General features: G+C 41.5%; 1 protein-coding gene across 6 annotated transcripts in view; it reads left to right on the top strand.

Moving 5' to 3' along the window:
• The window catches only part of Wdr33 (WD repeat domain 33), a 312953-nt gene that overhangs the window by 280050 nt on the left and 11322 nt on the right, over positions 1-21581 (top strand). The gene's annotated exons all lie outside the window — the stretch shown is intronic.

Raw genomic sequence — 21581 nt, 5'->3', positions numbered from 1 at the left:
TAAGTTTGCAACGTGGCGCGCAATGGAGATATAAATATTTACTCATTTTTTTTTAAATTAACATGCTTTAAACGCTTTAACAAGTAATAAGGAAGGCTCCCATCAATTTTTAGATCACAAAAATGTGCCCTTCTCGAGGTATAGTAGTTTAAAGATTGATTCGAGTGTATAGGCGTAAAAAATGCGTTTAAGCTGTCAAAAATATTGTAGTAAGATCCATATAGTGTATATGAATCAAGATAAGTCCCTGCCTACGCAATAACTCATAAGAACCATCAAAAAAGAGCTCCTTGCTATGATACCGTCACGATATAGCAATGAACCATATAACCCAATAACCCATCAAAGTTGAAATAGGCTGTATACGCATGTACAAATGACTTGAAAAATAAAGAATCATCTATACCAAAACAATATTCTTAGTGCTGGTGAAATAAAACAACTAAAATGTAAATTTCCGTCCTCAAAAATTTAACACATTGAATCTTTCATTGTAAAAATATCCGTTATAAGCAAACATTTCGAGACATTCTAATTAAAAAAGCTGTACAACACCGGAGATAGCAGGAAAAACAGAAAAATCAATAGCAACGTACAACAGCTCAAGCACATTTCGTCTTCCAAAACTTGTTATTTATTAAGTTTATCGTTGAAAAAACGACCGAAAAATACCTCAAAGAAATCCAATATTACAGGATGCACGCCACTAAAAATGTCTAATTTTACAGTAATGTAATTAGGTACATATAATAGTAATAATTTCCACGCTTTTTTTTCCAGAATTAATAATTTTAAGTGTTATATCTCAAAAAGAACCAGAAAATACGAAAATTAAGGAAAACCTCTTTATTACAGGCTGTACGCCTCTGATGATGTATACACATTTATTGATATTACTTAGTACAAATGAGAGTAATAAGTTCCAACAATTTTCGACTTCTGGAATTATACATTTCAAGTGTTATATCGCAAAAATAACCGAAAAAGTCAGACTTTTTTAAAAATTTAAGTGTTTCAGGTTATACGCCACTGATAATGCATAGACATTTATTAATATTACTTAGTACATATGGGCAATTTCTTTACAAACCAAACACTTTTTAACTGACCGATCACCAATTTGTCTCAAACTTTTTATATGATTTCTATATCAAAAAATAAGAGATACGTGTCCTGGCTTTTTTTCTCATGATTTAGATAATATAAGTGATGTAAAGTCTTGAAATGAAGTGATTTTTAGCTTTTCGGCTCATTTTCAACAATTGATAACTCCGAATTCACGAAGTCTACAAAGTTTTCTTTAATTATACTTTTGTAGCTTAAGGATTGAATTTGAATAATAAAATATTTTTAATCAAAAACATAAGCAAATTCAAATTGTTATTAAAAATTTAAACTTTGACATTGACTTTTATCAGTGTTAACCAGTATTCTAACCTTTCTACATATTTTTATCGTATTTTACATCAAATTTTTTACAAAAAACCGTTTAAAAAAAATTCAAAAAACTATTATTGATTTGAGAAAAAATTTGATTTTTTCCGCTAGGCACGTAAGAAGAAACGGTTTTTTGCTGATAAAATGAATTGTTTGGCTCGCATGAAAAAAATTAAGTATAAAAGTTGTAGACAATCAAATTTACAACTTTTATCCAAAACCTTTTTTTGCCATAATCTCAAAATTTTTGTAAAAATTGCAAATAATGTTGAAAATTTCTTTTTTGAATTCGTTCAATGCAAATAGCAATTTTTTTTAAAACCTAATGCATGTGTAATAAAAGTACTTATTGAACCAATAGAATAATTATTATTACTATTAAAAATACATTAATTTATTCGACGTGGCTCGTCCTATCACGCTATAGAGACACTTCGCGCTTCATTTTCTTGCCTTAAATTGTAAAAAAAAAAAATAGTATTTATTAGGTCATTCTGAAAATAAATATTTTTACGACAAGTACCCAAATCTGTTAGTTTCATCGTTATTGATGGAAATAGAATAACAAATAAAAAGTATGTTAGTTTAGGGACATTTTAAAAGAATTTAATAATTGTTCCATATTATTGCAGTGTACAACATTATCTACTTGAAAATTTTAACTAAAGTTTTTTGTTGTTGTAATGAGAACTGCTTCGCTTCTCATTGCTGTAGGGAAATTGAAATGATGCAATGATACTTAAAAGTGCCTTTAATTGTCACCGCTTTTTAAAAACGCTTTGATAATACTTCCTTCTCTTCTTCGTAATCTTTGTTTGTCGAGTAGCAGTACGTTATGTTTGGCAAAGCTTCTTTCGCCCCAGTAAACAGTTCCATTGGTGTTTGAATAGGGTTATTAACCCTTTGGAGATTGGCTCTTCCCGCAAAACGTTTCACAGTTTTACCAATTCCGTCTCATGGCCCCTTACCATGCGAAGTTAGGAAGAAGTGCCATTCAGCCAACATTTCGACATCTTTCATGTGATGGGATGGATTTATAAAATTTTTTTTATTTTTGTACTGTCCACTGGCTCCATCTGAAAAATATATGATTTAATTTATAAAATTTATGTTTGTTTTTATATGTTAGCATAGCCGTGTCCACTGCGCAAGACTACTTTTTTACTATTATGTGCTAGGGTACAGGAAATAAGGTAAAAGAAAAAACACACTGTCAGTTATTTTTATAAAGTTAAACTGAATTTATTGTTGTACAGCCTTGCTGTCCTGTACATACAAAAATCCTTACCGTCGTTTATATCTGTCGTCTGTACAGGCTGGTAGCTTGTATTCAACTAACTTATAGACCGATGCGCAGCATCGGTCATATACTTAAGTACTACTAGAGTTAAATCGATGGCGCTCTGTGTAAACTTTACGTACAACATTATATAATCTAGAAGCTGTTTTTGTAAAACGTGAACAGCAATAGTATTGTGAGGTAAACATTCAGAAATGCACAAGAAACTTTTACTTGTAATTTGTCTTGGTCGTCTTTATAATACATCGAAAAAAGTTGTATTGTTTCCTGTTCATTATTCCAGTGAATACCTTGTACTAAATTTTAAAAAATAACGGCATAGTTTTCAGAAAAAGCACATATTACAAGGCATTCATGTTGAGTAATTTTGTCTTTTTTTTTCGATTAAAATTTTCTTTGTTTCCTAACCAAAAAAGAATGAGCTAACAATTTACGTAAGCAGTTGCTTCAATAATCCAAAAATTCATAAACTGTCTACGTTAGTGTTTCTAAAGTAGTTCTTTCTCTTGTTACCCACTGCCTATACTGTATACTATCAATCATTTTTTCATTCAAATTTCTTTCTTATTGTTCAATTAGATTTGCTATCTCAAGGCACTTCTTGCATTTACCTAAAAAACAGTCTATAAATTGTTCAACACACACTATACGACCGAAACAATCACGATAATCTTTAATAGGCTGTTCTGATTAAGCAGTGATTGTTTCCAATTCGCTCCGTCGATTAATAGTTTGACATTTTTATGTTTTGAACACACGTTTTGACTTAAAAAAACCCGTATCTTGATAGGCGATAATCTAATGCTACTTAAACTTTTATCAAAAATTAATTCGATCGACCAATAATTCATTATTATTACCCAAAAATCCAGACGTTCCGCCACTGCCAATGTTTAAATCTGACTCTTCAACTGACATATTGTTGCTATTTTCTGACTACAACAATCAAAATAATTTTATCAGTAACTACTAAGTACATAAATATTGTCAACTAAATAGACTCGATACGCTTAAAGGAGTTTACTTGCTAAGAGAGTTGAAAGAGTAGAACGCTGCTACTACACTGGGAAAAAGCTACGGCCTTACAAATCACCTTATACACACGAGCTCTTTTAAGCGTAAAGGTTAGATTTCACAAAGTTACCGATTCAACTTAGTAATTCTTGTTTTGTGAGTCCGATTTAATTTGGGAATTCATATTCTCAGCTTCACTTCTTTCTTTTATGTTCTTGATGCCGAGACGACAGAAATCACATATTTTTTGTTGTGAAGTTTCTGTTGTTATTTCTACATTTTATTTTTGCAGTTGATTTTCACTCACTCACTCATCGTTATTAAGAAGCACTTTGTATTGGATATTATTTCAAATAAAAAGGAGTAAAATGACGATCTTTGCGAATCTCGGTGTCTCGAGATTTTTGTAGCCTTATTTGAGAAATCGTTTTGTATCCTGAAATAAAGATCACAAAAACACTTGTATGCGCGTCGATGGTAAACACGTGTATAATCCAAAACTATGACTCAAACATGCAACACTTCAAAACAAAAAGTTTTACTGAAACAATAATACAGACTACTAAGAATAAAAAAAAAATCAGACTGAAACACTGAAATACCAAACAGTTTCAGCGAGGATGAAAGAAAATCATCGCACAGCTGATCTTACCGCCAACAAACTTCGTTTTTTTTTTTTTTTTTTTTTTTTTGTGGAGGGAGGGGAAATGCATTAAGGCACACCGCAGGGACAGCGGTAGTGTGGGACTTGGTAGATTTTTCTTATTAGTCCACCCATACCCACTAGAACCCCCCCCCCATGCCGCGTGGCTTTTGATCCACCCTGGAACCGCGTTAGCATTACTTCAGGGTGGAGCCACTAGGGAGACCATCGCGTCTCACAGCATTAACGAGCTATCTCGCCACCATTTGCTAGAGGTGCTGATGCTCTCGAGTCCTAAAAAGGACTCAGGGTCCCTGAGGACCAGCACCTTGTATAGCGCTTCATAGTAGGCCTTCTATTTGGCCAGCACCACTATAAGCTTAATGCTTTCCCTTGCTGATAGGTAAAAAGTACCCAGTGCAGCGTGGGTACACATTAGCCTGTCTTTCAACTCTACGCCTTTTTGCCTTGTTTTGATCCTGCTTGGTCCTTATCCCTGGCCTCTTTTAGGGCTCTTCTAAATAGGGGGCAGTTTTCGCTGCCTACTTCGTGCTTGTTTACCGTTATTGGGCAAAGAAAGCACCGTGCTGGGCCTGGACACTCTTTTTTCCGATGGTTTGAGCTTCCACACCGGAAGCAAAGCTTTAATCTGTTTCCTCCTCTACAGTTCCCTTAGACGTGTCAATATCCCAGGCATTTGTAACATCTTGTTACTTCAATTCTTCTTCGTATTCGGCAGCTCACGAAGCCAACTCGTAACCTGCCTTCCTCTTCTACTTGTCTGGCAGTGGCTTTGTCCACCTTGATTTAAGCCAGCCTCTGTCCTCTGGCATTTGGCTTTAAGAGAGCAACTTCTAGCTCCTGGCTCTGATGTCCAAAAGTCCTAGCGAAAGCCTCTTTGACCTCATCTTCCTCTACAATGGCATCCAGGTCTCGGACCTCTAATGTCACTTTTCTGTCGCTCATTTTGACAGTACCTTGTCCGGCTACCGACTTTTCAATTTGCTATGAGAATGCAGTAGCATTCTCTACACCCCTGGCCTTAATAAGTATGTCTCCTTTTTTTATAGTGAGAACACTTTAGATAGCCACGTTAGCCTTATCGGGGTCAAAGTTCGCCTTCATCATCTTCAGCACCGTTGCAAAGGTCTGTCCTTTAGCCATCTTCACTACTACTGTTGTTGTAGCGTCAACTTTTTTCTTCTCGCTTGTTTTGTCATTCAGGGGTTTCTTTTTGTTTGCCACTACCTGTTTTCTTTTTCTTTAAAGACATAGAATGCTGGCGTTTCTCAGGGCTGTCCGATGGGCTCCTGTTTCTTTTACTTCGTTCTATTTGTTTTAGGGCAGTGTTTAGGGTTTTTTTCTGAACTTGCCGTTGAAAATTATCTTGCCTTTGTTTCCTCCACTGCAGGGATTCAATTGACGACTTTCAAGCGTTTGCAGATACTTCTTCTTCATGAAGAAAGCCTTTTCGTAGCACCTCTGCCTCTTAAAGGTGTTTAAGCGCGGCTTTTAGCCCATTCTTAACAGCGTTCGCTGTGCTGCCGTACTTATTGTTAATTAATTGTAGCGTCTCTGGCATATCTTTCGTTGCTGATTGGACTTTATCAGCCAATTGCTGTCGCTTAACTATGAGCTTAGCACCATCTTCTTCTAAAAAGGCAAGCTCCTCCCTTGCCTGGTTGCTAAATACTTACACGTTGCTGTTCTCGGTGTCGTTAGCGCCTATGCTTACTCTCCATCCTTTGTCCGTTAGAAAGGGCCATGGAACATTTAGCAGTTCCTGTTGGCCATGAGACACGTCTTTGTGGCCCCCCCCCCAGAATCCGTGGGGCCTGCGTCATTCACCTGGGCTTTCAGCGGATTGGAACTGCCGGCGGATTCCCTCAGGGAGGTTACTGCCTGGGGTACTAGTTTTACATAGACGTTTCTTATTTTGGCATCTTTTTAGTGTCGTACTGTCCCGCGAAGGCCAGCACTACCCTTTTTTTCTAGAAATAAGTATTTGGAAAGGGTTAAAACCAGGACAGCAGCCCTCTCTGTTACCAGAGAAAACCGCTACTTGCTCAGGCCGGCCGGAAGATGCCACTTTCCCTGTGTCCCACCCGCGGAGACTGCCCTGGCGTTGCCAACAAACTCTTAGTAGTAGTAAAAGTTTTTTTTTTTTTTTTGTGGAGGGAGGGGAAATGCATTGAGGCACACCGCAGGGACAGCGGTAGTGTGGGACTCGGTGGATTTTTTTTATTAGACCACTCATACCCACTAAAACCCCCCCTTGCCGCGTGGCTTTTAATCCACCCCGGAACCGCGTTAGCATAACGTCAGGGTGGAGCCACCAGGGAGACCATCGCGTCTCACAGCATTGACGAGCTAGCTCGCCACCATTTGCTAGAGGTGCTGATGCTCTCGAGTCCTGAAAAGGACTCGGGGTCCCTGAGTACCAGCACCTTGTCTAGCGCTTCATAGTAGGCCGCCTACTTAGCCAGCACCACTATAAGCTTAATGCTTTCCCTTGCTGATAGGTAAGAAGTACCCAGTGCAGCGTGGGTCCACATAAGCCTGTCTTTCAACTTAAGGCCTTTCTGCCTTATTTTTGTCCTGCTTGGGCCTTATCCCTGGCCTCTTTTAGGGCTCATCTAAATAAAATAATTAGATATTTAAAATATTTAGAAGAGTAGTAGTAAAAGTAGTAGTAGTAGTAGTAGTAGTAGTAGTAGTAGTAGTAGTAGTAGTAGTAGTAGTAGTAGTAGTAGTAGTAGTAGTAGTAGTAGTAGTAGTAGTAGTAGTAGTAGTAGTAGTAGTAGTAGTAGTAGTAGTAGTAGTAGTAGTAGTAGTAGTAGTAGTAGTAGCAGTAGTAGTAGAAGTAGTAGTAATAGTAGTAGTAGTAGTAGCAGTAGTAGTTGTAGTAGTAGTAGTGGTAGTAGTTCTAGTAGTAGTAGTAGTAGTTTTTTTTTTTTTTTTTTTTTTTTTTTTGTGGAGGGAGGGGAAATGCATTGAGGCACACCGCAGGGACAGCGGTAGTGTAGGACTCGGTGGATTTTTTTTATTAGACCACCCATACCCACTAAAACCCCCCCCATGCCGCGTGGCTTTTGATCCACCCCGGAACCGCGTTAGCATTACTTCGGGGTGGAGCCACCAGGGAGACCATCGCGTCTCACAGCATTAACGAGCTAACTCGCCACCATTTGCTAGAGGTGCTGATGCTCTCGAGTCCTGAAAAGGACTCGGGGTCCCTGAGGACCAGCACCCTGTCTAGCGCTTCATAGTAGGCCGCCTACTCAGCCAGCACCACTATAAGCTTAATGCTTTCCCTTGCTGATAGGTAAAAAGTACCCAGCGCAGCGTGGGTCCACATAAGCCTGTCTTTCCACTGAAGGCCTTTCTGCCTTATTTTGACCCTGCTTGGGCCTTATCCCTGGCCTCTTTCAGGGCTCTTCTAAATAAAGGGCAGCTTCCGCTGCCTGCTTCGTGCTTGTTGTCCGTTGTTGGGCAAAGGAAGCACCGTGCTGGACCTAGGCACTCTTTCTTCCGGTGGTTTGAGCTTCCACACCGGAAGCAAAGCTTGGATCTGTTTTCTTCCCTACAGTTGCCCGAGACGTGTCCATATCCCAGGCATTTAAAACATCTTGTTACTTCGATTCTTCTTCGAATTCGGCAGCTTACAAAGCCAACTCGTAACCTGCCTTCCTTTTCTACTTGTCTGGCAGTTGTTTCGTCCACCTTGATTAAAGCCAGCCTCTGTCCTCTGGCATTTGGCTTTAAGAGAGCAACTTCTAGCTCCTGGCTCTGATGTCCAAAAGTCCTAGCGAAAGCCTCTTTGACCTCATCTTCCTCTACAATGGCATCCAGGTCTCGGACCTCTAATGTCACTTTTCTGTCGCTCATTTTCACGGTACCCTGTCCGGCTACCGACTTTTCAATTTGCTGTGAGAATGCAGTAGCATTCTCTACACCTTTGGCTTTAATAAGTATGTCTCCTTTTTTTGTAGTGACAACACTTTGGACTGCCACTTTAGCCTTATCGGGGTCAAAGTTCGCCTTCATAGTCTTCAGCACCGTTGCAAAGGTCTGCCCTTCAGCCATCTTTACTACTACTGTTGTTGTGGGGTCCACTTTTTTCTTCTGGCTTGTTTTGTCATTCAGGGGAATTTCCTCTTGTTTGCCACTACCTGTCTTCTTTTTCTTTAAAGACATAGTATGCTGGCGTTTTTCAGGGCTGTCCGATGGGCTCCTGTTTCTCTTACTTCGCTCTATTTCCTTTAAGGCAGTGTTCAGGGTTCGTTTCTGTACATGCCGACGGAAATTATCTCGCCTTTTTTCCCTCCACTGCAGGGATTCAAATGACGACTTCCAAGCGTTCATGTACAAATCTTCTTCAGTAAGACAGCGTTCTCTTAGCACCTCTGCCTCTTGAAGATGCTTAAGCGCCGCTTTGAGCCCATTTTTAACAGCGTTCGCTGTGTTGCCGTACTTATCATTAATCAGTTTTAGCGTCTCTGTAATGTCATTCGTTGCTGATTGGACTTTATCAGCAACTTGCTGTCGCTTTTTTCCGAGCCTAGTGGCACTTTCTTCTAAAGAGGCAAGCTCTTCCTGGGTCTGGTTGCTAAATACCGACACCTTGCTAACCTCGGTGTCGTTAGTGCCTATACTCGACAGGCTTCCTCGTCGTCCTTTGTCTGAAAAGAAAGGCCATGGAACATTTAGCAGTCCCTGTTGGCCATGAGACACGTCTTTGTGGCCCCCCCCAGAATCCGTGGGGCCTGCGTCAGTCACCCGGGCTTTCACCGGATCGGAACTGACGGCGGATTCCCTCAGAGAGGTTACCGCCTGGGGTACCTGTTTTACATCGACGTTTTTCATTTTGGCATCTTTTTAGTTTCGTACTGACCCGCGAAGGCCAGCACTACCCTTTTTTTCCTAAAAATAAGCATTTGGAAAGGGTTAAAACCAGGGCAGCAGCCCTCTCTGTTACCAGAGAGAGATGCTACTTGCTCGGGCCGGCCGGGAGTCGCCACTCTCCCTCAGTCCCACCCGCGGAGACTGCCCTGGCGTTGAGTAACCAGTGTAAGAAGGGTGTTCGTGTGTAATGTATGTATTTGTTGGTACACAACGATCATCCCAGCGAGACGAGCGGCAGGCGTACAGTCCCGAGACCACGCAGACAACCCAACAAAACGGGCTGGCGTAAGGCACTAAGGTGCCGCCATATAGCCTCCTCAGTGGTAGTAAGCCTAGATTAGTCGGCCCACCACGTCTTTTTTGTTCATAAGGCGTACAGCCATATCAGATGTGGTTACCCAGACTTACCCGGGCCTCATCATCCGGCTTCACCCGTGGCCGGGCCCCCAACGCAAGCCCGGAAAAGGACCCGCCACACGCAACCCAGAACAATCCGTAAGTGTCCCTGTGTTTGTTTAGTAAGAGTGTGTGATGCATGTATCTGAGAAGAATGTTTTAACCGCCGCTTACTTCTATACACGACGGGTGCTAGTTTTTGTTGGCCCGCATCAAGCAATGGAGTGCCACCCACGGAAGCAGCAAAAAGCGAAGAACAAGGAGCACAAGCAGAGCCGGCCCATACATCCACACCGATGGAGGCATGGGGCACTAGTCCCCCGCCCACACCGCCGCAGATACACACGCCAGCGCCACACACGCCCCCCGATCCACGCCCCCGACCACCACCATAGAGAGCCACCCCAGCTGCCCATCGTCACCTCTTATTTCAAGAGGATGCCCCTATCCGCCACCCGGGGAAGCGCCCGGTATGGAGAAACTAGCGAAAACCCCACCCGGGAGTAGTAGTAGTAGTAGTAGTAGTAGTAGAAGCAGTAGTAGTAGAAGTAGTAGTAATAGTAGTAGTAGTAGTAGTAGTAGTAGTAGTAGTAGTAGTTCTAGTAGTAGTAGTAGTAGTAGTTTTTTTTTTTTTTTTTTTTTTTTTTTTTTTTTTTTTTTTTTTTTTTTTGTGGAGGGAGGGGAAATGCATTGAGGCACACCGCAGGGACAGCGGTAGTGTGGGACTCGGTAGATTTTTTTTATTAGACCACCCATACCCACTAAAACCCCCCCCATGCCGCGTGGCTTTTGATCCACCCCGGAACCGCGTTAGCATTACTTCGGGGTGGAGCCACCAGGGAGACCATCGCGTCTCACAGCATTAACGAGCTAACTCGCCACCATTTGCTAGAGGTGCTGATGCTCTCGAGTCCTGAAAAGGACTCGGGGTCCCTGAGGACCAGCACCCTGTCTAGCGCTTCATAGTAGGCCGCCTACTCAGCCAGCACCACTATAAGCTTAATGCTTTCCCTTGCTGATAGGTAAAAAGTACCCAGCGCAGCGTGGGTCCACATAAGCCTGTCTTTCCACTGAAGGCCTTTCTGCCTTATTTTGACCCTGCTTGGGCCTTATCCCTGGCCTCTTTCAGGGCTCTTCTAAATAAAGGTTAGCTTCCGCTGCCTGCTTCGTGCTTGTTGTCCGTTGTTGGGCAAGGGAAGCACCGTGCTGGACCTAGGCACTCTTTCTTTCGGTGGTTTGAGCTTCCACACCGGAAGCAAAGCTTGGATCTGTTTTCTTCCCTACAGTTGCCCGAGACGTGTCCATATCCCAGGCATTTAAAACATCTTGTTACTTCGATTCTTCTTCGAATTCGGCAGCTTACAAAGCCAACTCGTAACCTGCCTTCCTTTTCTACTTGTCTGGCAGTTGTTTCGTCCACCTTGATTAAAGCCAGCCTCTGTCCTCTGGCATTTGGCTTTAAGAGAGCAACTTCTAGCTCCTGGCTCTGATGTCCAAAAGTCCTAGCGAAAGCCTCTTTGACCTCATCTTCCTCTACAATGGCATCCAGGTCTCGGACCTCTAATGTCACTTTTCTGTCGCTCATTTTCACGGTACCCTGTCCGGCTACCGACTTTTCAATTTGCTGTGAGAATGCAGTAGCATTCTCTACACCTTTGGCTTTAATAAGTATGTCTCCTTTTTTTGTAGTGACAACACTTTGGACTGCCACTTTAGCCTTATCGGGGTCAAAGTTCGCCTTCATAGTCTTCAGCACCGTTGCAAAGGTCTGCCCTTCAGCCATCTTTACTACTACTGTTGTTGTGGGGTCCACTTTTTTCTTCTGGCTTGTTTTGTCATTCAGGGGAATTTCCTCTTGTTTGCCACTACCTGTCTTCTTTTTCTTTAAAGACATAGTATGCTGGCGTTTTTCAGGGCTGTCCGATGGGCTCCTGTTTCTCTTACTTCGTTCTATTTCCTTTAAGGCAGTGTTCAGGGTTCGTTTCTGTACATGCCGACGGAAATTATCTCGCCTTTTTTCCCTCCACTGCAGGGATTCAAATGACGACTTCCAAGCGTTCATGTACAAATCTTCTTCAGTAAGACAGCGTTCTCTTAGCACCTCTGCCTCTTGAAGATGCTTAAGCGCCGCTTTGAGCCCATTTTTAACAGCGTTCGCTGTGTTGCCGTACTTATCATTAATCAGTTTTAGCGTCTCTGTAATGTCATTCGTTGCTGATTAGACTTTATCAGCAACTTGCTGTCGCTTTTTTCCGAGCCTAGTGGCACTTTCTCCTAAAGAGGCAAGCTCTTCCTGGGTCTGGTTGCTAAATACCGACACCTTGCTAACCTCGGTGTCGTTAGTGCCTATACTCGACAGGCTTCCTCGTCGTCCTTTGTCTGAAAAAAAAGGCCATGGAACATTTAGCAGTCCCTGTTGGCCATGAGACACGTCTTTGTGGCCCCCCCCAGAATCCGTGGGGCCTGCGTCAGTCACCCGGGCTTTCACCGGATCGGAACTGACGGCGGATTCCCTCAGAGAGGTTACCGCCTGGGGTACCTGTTTTACATCGACGTTTTTCATTTTGGCATCTTTTTAGTTTCGTACTGACCCGCGAAGGCCAGCACTACCCTTTTTTTCCTAAAAATAAGCATTTGGAAAGGGTTAAAACCAGGGCAGCAGCCCTCTCTGTTACCAGAGAGAGATGCTACTTGCTCGGGCCGGCCGGGAGTCGCCACTCTCCCTCAGTCCCACCCGCGGAGACTGCCCTGGCGTTGAGTAACCAGTGTAAGAAGGGTGTTCGTGTGTAATGTATGTATTTGTTGGTACACAACGATCATCCCAGCGAGACGAGCGGCAGGCGTACAGTCCCGAGACCACGCAGACAACCCAACAAAACGGGCTGGCGTAAGGCACTAAGGTGCCGCCATATAGCCTCCTCAGTGGTAGTAAGCCTAGATTAGTCGGCCCACCACGTCTTTTTTGTTCATAAGGCGTACAGCCATATCAGATGTGGTTACCCAGACTTACCCGGGCCTCATCATCCGGCTTCACCCGTGGCCGGGCCCCCAACGCAAGCCCGGAAAAGGACCCGCCACACGCAACCCAGAACAATCCGTAAGTGTCCCTGTGTTTGTTTAGTAAGAGTGTGTGATGCATGTATCTGAGAAGAATGTTTTAACCGCCGCTTACTTCTATACACGACGGGTGCTAGTTTTTGTTGGCCCGCATCAAGCAATGGAGTGCCACTCACGGAAGCAGCAAAAAGCGAAGAACAAGGAGCACAAGCAGAGCCGGCCCATACATCCACACCGATGGAGGCATGGGGCACTAGTCCCCCGTCCACACCGCCGCAGATACACACGCCAGCGCCACACACGCCCCCCGATCTACGCCCCCGACCACCACCATAGAGAGCCACCTCAGCTGCCCATCGTCACCTCTTATTTCAAGAGGATGCCCCTATCCGCCACCCGGGGAAGCGCCCGGTATGGAGAAACTAGCGAAAACCCCACCCGGGAGTAGTAGTACTAGTAGTAGTAGTAGTAGTAGTAGTAGTAGTAGTAGTAGTAGTAGTAGTAGTAGTAGTAGTAGTAGTAGTAGTAGTAGTAGTTTTTTTTGTAGAGGGAGGGAAAATGCATTGAGGCACACAATCAGGGACAGCGGTAGTGTGGGACTCGGTGGAATTTTTTTTATTAGACTACCCATACCAACTAAACTTCTTCCCTATGCTGCGTAGGTTGAGTTCCACTCCGAAACCGTGTTAGCATTACTTCAAGGTGTAGCCACCAGGGAGACCATCGCGTCTCACAGCATGAAAGAGCTGACTCGCCACCATTTGCTAAATGTGCCAGTCCTCTCAAGTCCTGATAAGGACTCGGGGTCCCTAGAGATTAGCACCCGTTCTCCAGCACTATAACATTTGTTTCTTTCCCATGCTGCCACCTCCAGGGCAACCTTGGCATCTTGCGTGGCGGCTTTTTCCTTTTCTTTTTTGTGGCGGACCATTGATCTAACGGAACCGTCCACTGCAGATTGCGCAGATTGCCTCACTTGCAATGCTTAGGTGAAAGTTCCCCAAAATCACCTTTTCCTAGTTAGGACGATCATCTCCGTCTTCTCGATCGCAAGTACAAAACCGTGAACCCGTAGCCACTCTGACACCATCGCGATCGCTTACCTAATTTTGTGCTCGGTCTCCTCTCGAGATCTCGCTGTAACGTGCAGTGCTACATCATCAGCAAATCCAGTCAGCTTGACCCCTCGAGGAATTTCAAGGCGCAAAATTTCATCGTAGACCAGGTTCCATAAGTCAGGTCCAAGGGTGGAGCCCTGTGCGACTCTCGACGTCAGGCGCCTCTCTCTTGGTCCATTCTTTGTGTCGTACCGGAGTACACGATTCTGAAGATAGCTATATAGTATCTTTCTAAGGTACTCCGGTATATTCTAGCGCCTTAAAGCCCTCATTCTGTCGGACCATTTGGCCGAGTTAAAGGCGTGTCTAACGTCGAGAGTTACCAGGACCCAGGCATTTCTCGTCTTATGTGAGAGTTTCCATCCCTCCCTCACCGACTCAAGGACCTCAGCTACAGCCATGGCCGTCAATCGTTCCCCTCGAAACTCGTACTGATTGTCCGAGAGACTGACTTCTCCTCTTAGACGAGTTCGTATCAGCCTCTCGAGCATTTTTCTGGCATTATCCAGCATGCACAAAGGTCGAAGCGATGACGGGACCAAGGGGGGCGGTTTACCCTTGTCCAGAAAGACAAACCTTTGGATCTTCCACCGCTCGCTGAAGAGTTCGTTGCCCTCAAACGCATTAAACATGTCCAGCAACACGTGTGGTTTTTTCGCGGCTGTAACCTTGAGGACTTTAGATGGCACCCCGTCTAAACCCGGGGCCTTGTGGCCCGGCGTCTCCGATACCACCGGCCTCAATTTATTAAGGATTCAGAGAGGTACCTCGCCCACACTTATATCCTCTCGCCTCCTTATGGGATGCTCTGGAAAGAGACAAGAGATCACCCTCTCCAAGAAGGAAGGCTCCATCGGCGCCACCGGGTCCGAGCCGCGCAGTCTTTGTAGCGCGATTTGGTAGCCCAGGCCCCACGTATCTTTCTATACGTCAGCTCTAACTCTCCACCATTTGCTAGAGGTGCCAGTCCTCTCGAGTCCTTAAAAGGACTCGGGGTCCCTAAAGACCAGCACTCTGTCTAGTGCTCCATAGTAGGCCGCTTACCTAGCAAGCACCACTATGAGCTTCATGCTTTCCCTTGCTGATAGGTAGAAAAGTACCCATCGCAGTGGTCCACATTGGCCCGTCTTTTAACTCAAGGCCCCTTTGCCTTATTTTCGTCCTGCTTGGGCCTTATCCCTGGCCTCTTCTAGAGCTCTTCTAAATAAAGGGCAGCTCTCACTGCCTGCTTCGTGCTTGTTGTCCGTTGTTAGGCAAAAAAAGCTCCGTGCTGGGCCTGGACACTCTTTCTTCCGGTGGTTCAAGCTTCCACACCAGAAGTGAAGCTTGGATCTGTTTTCGTTCTGACAGTTGCCTGAGACGTGTCCATATCCCAGGCATTTGCAACATCTTGTTACTTCAATTCTTTTTTGAATTTGGCAGCTCACGAAGCCAACTCGTGAGCTCAGAAGTCCTAGCAAAGGCCCCTTTGACCTCATTTTCCTCTACGATGGCATTCAGATCTCGGACCTCTAATGTCACTTTTCTGTTGCTCATTTTGACAGTACCCTGTCTGGCTACCAACTTTTCAATCCGCTGTGAGAATGCAGTAGCATTCTCCACACCTCTTGCCTTGACAAGTATGTCTCCTTTTTTTGTAGTAACAAAACTTTGGACTGCCACATTAGCCTTATTGGGGTCAAAGTTCGCCTTTATCGTCTTCAGCACCTTTGCAAAGGTCTGTCCTTCGGCCATCTTCACTAATACTGTTGTTGTCGCGTCCGCTTTTTTCTTCTAGCTTATTTTGTCATACAGGAGAATCTCTTATTGTTGTCTAGTGCCTGTTTTGAATTTTTTCAAAGACATGGTTTACTGGCGTTTTTCACGGGTGTCCGATGGGCTCCTGTTCCTTTTACTTTGTTCTATTTCCTTTAGGGCAATGTTATGGGTTTTTTTCTCTACCTGCCATCGAAAACTATCCCGCCTTTGTTTCCTTTACTTCAGGGATTCGAATGACGCCTTCCAAGAGTTTGTAAACACTTCTTCTTTAGCAAGAAAGCCTCCTCTTATCACCTCTGCCTCTTCAAAGTGTTTAAGCGCGGCTTTTAGCCCATTTTTACCAGCGTTTGCTGTGTTACCATACTTGTCATTAATTGCTTATAGCGCCTCTGTTTAATCTTTTGTTGCTGATTGTACTTTATTAATCACTTGCTGTCGCTTTAATCTGAGCTTAGCACCTTCTTCTTCCGGGTCTGGTTGCTAAATACTGACACGTTGCTGTCCTCGGTGTCGTTGATGACTATGCTTGACAGGCTTTCTCTTCGTTCTTTGTCCGTGAGAAAGGGCCATGGAATATTTAGCAGTTTTTGTTGATCAGGAGAGACGTCTTCGTGCCCTCCCTTTCCCAGAATTTGTGGGGCCTGCGACAGCCACCCGGGCTTTTACTGAATAGGATATGCCGGCGTATTTCCTTAGAGAGGTTACTGCCTGGGGTACAAGATTTGCATTGACGTTTTCTATGTTGGCATCTTTTTAAATGTCGTACTGACCCGCGAAGGCCAGCACTACCCTTTTTTCTAGAAACAAGTATTCGGAAAGGGTTAAAACCAGGACAGCGGCCCTCTCTGTTACCAGAGAGAACCGCTACTTGCTTGGGCCCGCTGAGAGTCGCTTGTCTCTCTCTCAGTCCTACCCACGGAGACTTGCCTGGCGTTGGGTTATAAGTCTAAGAATGGTGTTCGTGTGTTATGTATGTGTATGTTGGTACACTATGGTCATCCCAGCAACACGATCTACAAGTGAACAGTCCCACGACCGCGCAGACAACTTGACAAAACGAGCTGGCGTAAGGCACTTGGGTGCCGCCATATAACCTCCTTAGTGGTAGTAAGCCTAGATTAGTCAGCCCACCACGTCTTTTTTGTTTATAAAGCGTACAGCCATATCAGATGCGGTTACTTAGACTTACCTGGACCTAATCGTCTAGCTTCACCTGACATCAGGCCTCTAATGCAAGCCCGAGAAATTCCTCGGCACCCGCGACCCAGGACAAACCATGAGGGTCCCTGCGTTCGTTGAGTGAGAGTGTATGATGCATGTATCTGAGAAAAATGTTATAACTGCCGCTTACTTCTATACACGATGGGTGCTAGTTCTTGTTGGCCTGCATCAAGCATTGGAGCGCTACCCACGGTGGCAGCAGAAAGCAAAGAACAAGGAGCGCAAGCAGGACGGGCCCATGCATCCACACCGATGAAGACAGAGAGCAGAGTCTCCCGTTCACACTGCTACAGATACACACGCCAATGCCGCACACGCCTCCCAATCCACGCCCCCGACCACCACCACAGAGAGCCACCCCAGCTGCCCATCGTCACCTCATATTTTAAGAGGATGCCCTTATTCGCCACTCGGGGAAGTGCCCGGTATGAAGAAACTAGCAAAAACCCCACCCGGGAGTAGCAGCAGTAGAAGCAGTAGTAGTAGTAGTAGTAGTAGTAGTAGTAGTAGTAGTAGTAGTAGTAGTAGTAGTAGTAGTAGTAGTAGTAATAGTAGTAGTAGTAGTAGTAGTAGTAGTAGTAGTAGTAGTAGTAGTAGTAGTAGTAGTAGTAGTAGTAGTAGTAGTAGATAGGCGAGTGATTCCTCTGTAACACACACACTTATAGATAAAACTTGCAGCAGCGCCTTATTTTATTTCTTATACTGACTTAACATAACCTCCATACACGCATGAAATGAAAATATGCTACAATAAGCAGCGGGCTTCTCAAGGAAAGCAGTTTGTTATGTAAAAAGATGTACAGTAAATAAAAGAGTGAGGTCTGCACGTCCTCCATTGCTAGGTGCAGCTCAGGAAAAGGCTGAGCTGCTACTGCTGCTGTGAACAACGAGAACGTACGCCTACAAAAGTGAAAGAGGGCGCGTGTGTAGACCGAGGGCCTCTACGCATATCATGTATGTACTCACGTACATAGACAGATTTACACATACAGTGCTTGCAATTCTTTCTACTGGTAGTTTTTTTACACGAAATTACCTTGTATTTCGTAAGTCATAAGGAAAAATAAATTTTTTTAAGGACATTTAATCTGAATATACTGTACTCTCAGAAATAAAATAAAATTGTTTACTGTGTAACATAAAAGGTAAAGGTAATTAAGATCCTTAAATAAGTGTCTTTATAAAAATATAACTTTTCTTAAAATTCCTAATTTTCTTTAAGTAAGTATTTAAGCTTTGATGCTGTGGAAATGATTTTGTTATTTTTAGTCTTGTGCCATAACACAATCCTTCTGGAAAGTATAAATAATTCGCTAACATAACAATGGCATAATTTTAATAATTTAGTTCGTGAGGTTGTAAAATTTTTTGAACAAAATTTTAAAATTCAATTTAAAAATTTAAATGACATGTTATCATCAGTTTTTACAATTATTTTAGTATTGCACAGTCTTTGCTGTAATAAGACTTACTATCCTAAGTGACTACTTTTTAAAATTTGCGTAACCTTGTTATATGTTGAAATAACGTCATGTATTAAGGATTATTTGTGTTCTTATGATTTTCTGAATAAATATCGTTTTCTGCCTTGTTTTTTCTTTAACTTTAAATATTTTCTCTTATCTTCTCTTTATTTTTTCAGTAATAGTAAAATATTTTCATTTTTCGGTTGTTCAATGGTTTTTAAATTTAAAATTTAATAAAAAGGCCATTAATATCAATATTTTAGTTTTTTTAATCATCATACCGTTAGCTTTAATTTTAATGATTAATATAAGATGGCAAAAATCTATATCTAGGATTATTTATTTGTTACCAAATAGCTTGTTACTATTGGATAAGTCCTCAATGCATGCTTAACGATTTTTGAAGCTTTTGTATATTATACATACTTTGTTTTCATTAATAATGTTCATAATGTTATTTTCTTCAATCTGATTTTCGATTTAATATTTGACGGACTTTAGCGACTTTTTATCGTTGAATGTAACTAAAGTTAGTTCACTTGCTTATTTTTAAAATAGAATAGCCAATGGGGGTTGGCGCTTAGAGCGCGCAGGGAAAGAGCCTCAATAGTGTGCATGCGCGTGCGCCAACATGCGTTTGTGTGTGAGTTTGTGTGTGAGTGTGTATTTGTGTGTGTGACATTGAAAACCTCTCTAAACAGTCAATGTCAGCCAGGAAGAGTCTGCATAAATAAGATTTTTATTTGTAAAGTATCAGCATAAGTCATGATTTACATAAATCTTCCTAAATTATACAGTAAATTTCTGTGGGTTATAAGAAATTACTCCTTTATGCCTCCCTCCACGTGATTTTTCGTATAAATGTTATTTCATTAAAAAGTAAAGGAAAAATATGGTTGTGGTTTATGCTTCTACTTCGTTTAAGTGGTCCATCTTACCCCTTAACGCTCTTCCTTGATTCGCTACACTTTTTTTATTGGTTGCTGGTGGCCGTTTCTCGATCCCCCCTTCACAAAACAAGGAGAAAATGTGTCGTTATTTTCTATAAACTAGTTTGATTTGCCCCTACACACCCTTCTCACATTTTAGGTCTAAGATCTCGAAGCCCTTTTTTGCTCCTCCTTCCCCTCCTCTTTTTGCCTCTTAAAGATATGCCTAAAAGTACGAAAGTTATAATGCAACAGCGCATCAACCATTAAATATTTGTATATTTGTGAAGAAGTAAAAAGTTTGAATTTGATAGCCTTCTGAAGAAGGTACTTTATTAATTATCGACCAACACTATTGATTAATTTATATTTTTCTATTATACCTCTTTCTTACAGTTTTTCTCCGGTTCTTTTTTTTTTCTTTTTATTATACTTATATAACTTTGCATTTTATAATCATGTGCCATTGCACAAGCTATTACCTATCCTTAAATTCTCAATGAACGTAACCATTACTCTTACTTTTTGATAACATTCATGGTGAAAAAATCCTTCGTTAATACCATTAAATGCTTAAACTTGTAAATTTATGTACATATAACTGCCGGATTTGTCAGGACTATCGTTAGTTACATGATGTATTCTATCGTAAACTAATATATTTTTGTGTATTCAAAATGTTTTTTATTTAAGAAACAGGTGCATTTATTACAAAAAGTATGTGTGATTCTATTTTTTAAATATATTTATTGTTACATTTTTCCATCTTTGAACATACATCATTGGTCTGCCATAGTATTAGTATTGCGTCTAAAAGATTTGACAAGTCATAGGACTCTTGGACTCCCGTTGGACTTATACAATGTAGAGTTAAAGTTTTGACAATACAAACGTGATAGTAGATAAATTAGGAAATGACGATTTATTCATTTAGGATAGAACTTTAGTGGTTTTACAAAAATCCCTTAAAAAACTCCACAGAACTTAAAAAGATTGAGGTAATTGTGATTTGACAGGTATTTGATTATTCAATGACACTATGATATTGTTTAGGTAATCGTATTAGTAGATTATTCACTATTTAATAATGATACATGACATTCTATATTCTTATCCTCTATTGTCTTAATTTCATTTGATACTAAAAATGAAACGAATAATTATAATTAGGTTTTACGTAGTCAGAAGAACCATTAAAAAGAGTATTTAACTATTAACAATTGCATGTGTTTTCAAAACAAAATTAAATTTCGTTATGATAACTTGAAACACGTGTTGCAAAAATATCTTTCATTAAAATTGTTAACTCATTTTTCTCGTACCATGAATGTCTAGACTTATTTTTTATAAAGTAAAACTCAGTTTCAAACGACAAATGCTTAAGGCTATCGATGTCATTAGCAATAATCATATAATTCTTTTACTATATTTTGGTCATTTGAAGAAAACTTAATGGTCCTTACTTGGCACACGAAGTAACACTAACAATTTTAATACAATAACATGCAACTATTGTGGAGAGCAATACTATTTTTATTGTAATATTCTGTAACATCTTCATCCAACACAACAAAAGAAGTGAAGCTATTGTTTGAGATATATTTTGAATGAAATTAAACTGTTGAAAAAGTTTCTGTGTAGATCCCTGCAGGATAGGAACGAATGGTACAGTCAATAGTTAATGTGATTGATTACTAAAATTAATAGAATTAGTCATGTTGAAAACAGCTTTTTATACGTATAATCGGTAATAAATGTGGGTGGATAACTATTTGCTATAAATAGTTCATAAATTAATTTTAAATATTATAAGAGAAATTTTTTATAAGTTAATTGAATACAATAATTTACTAAGGTGTTCACATAACCTTTTTTATATGTTGGTGTATAGTATGAATTGAGTATAAGATATCTGATAGAATGTGCAGACTTGCAATGCCAATTTCATAGGTTAAAATAACGAAGGAAATGACCAATGTTCCCTTTATTTGAAAAGGGGTGATTGGAATCGTTATAGAGCTGTGGCAGGGCTGCGGGAGTTGTGTCAAATGCCTGACACAAACAAGTATACAATAAAATGAAATCTTTTGTTTGATAAGAAATGGTCAATTTTTTTTATGACATTTTTTATTTGGAAATGATTTTTCGATTCTTACTGAATAAAAACGTTGTTTGGATTCTTACATCTAGAAAAAGCTACGAAATGTTACCTATATTATATGATACGTATAGTATCCCTGTATGATAAAGTTATTTATGTAGAACATTTAACACAATCTTTCGCTACCTCACATAGCCCCTAAATCTCCTTTCACCATCCTCCAGAAAATAGAAAAT

Source organism: Copidosoma floridanum, unplaced genomic scaffold, assembly GCF_036245765.1.
Source record: "Copidosoma floridanum isolate Cflo_tuat_1 unplaced genomic scaffold, Cflo_Japanese_pri ptg000020l, whole genome shotgun sequence".
Classification (NCBI taxonomy): Eukaryota; Metazoa; Arthropoda; class Insecta; order Hymenoptera; family Encyrtidae; genus Copidosoma; species Copidosoma floridanum.
The sequence above is the reverse complement of the archived record's forward strand: the minus strand, read 5'-3'. Positions and strand labels throughout refer to the sequence as shown.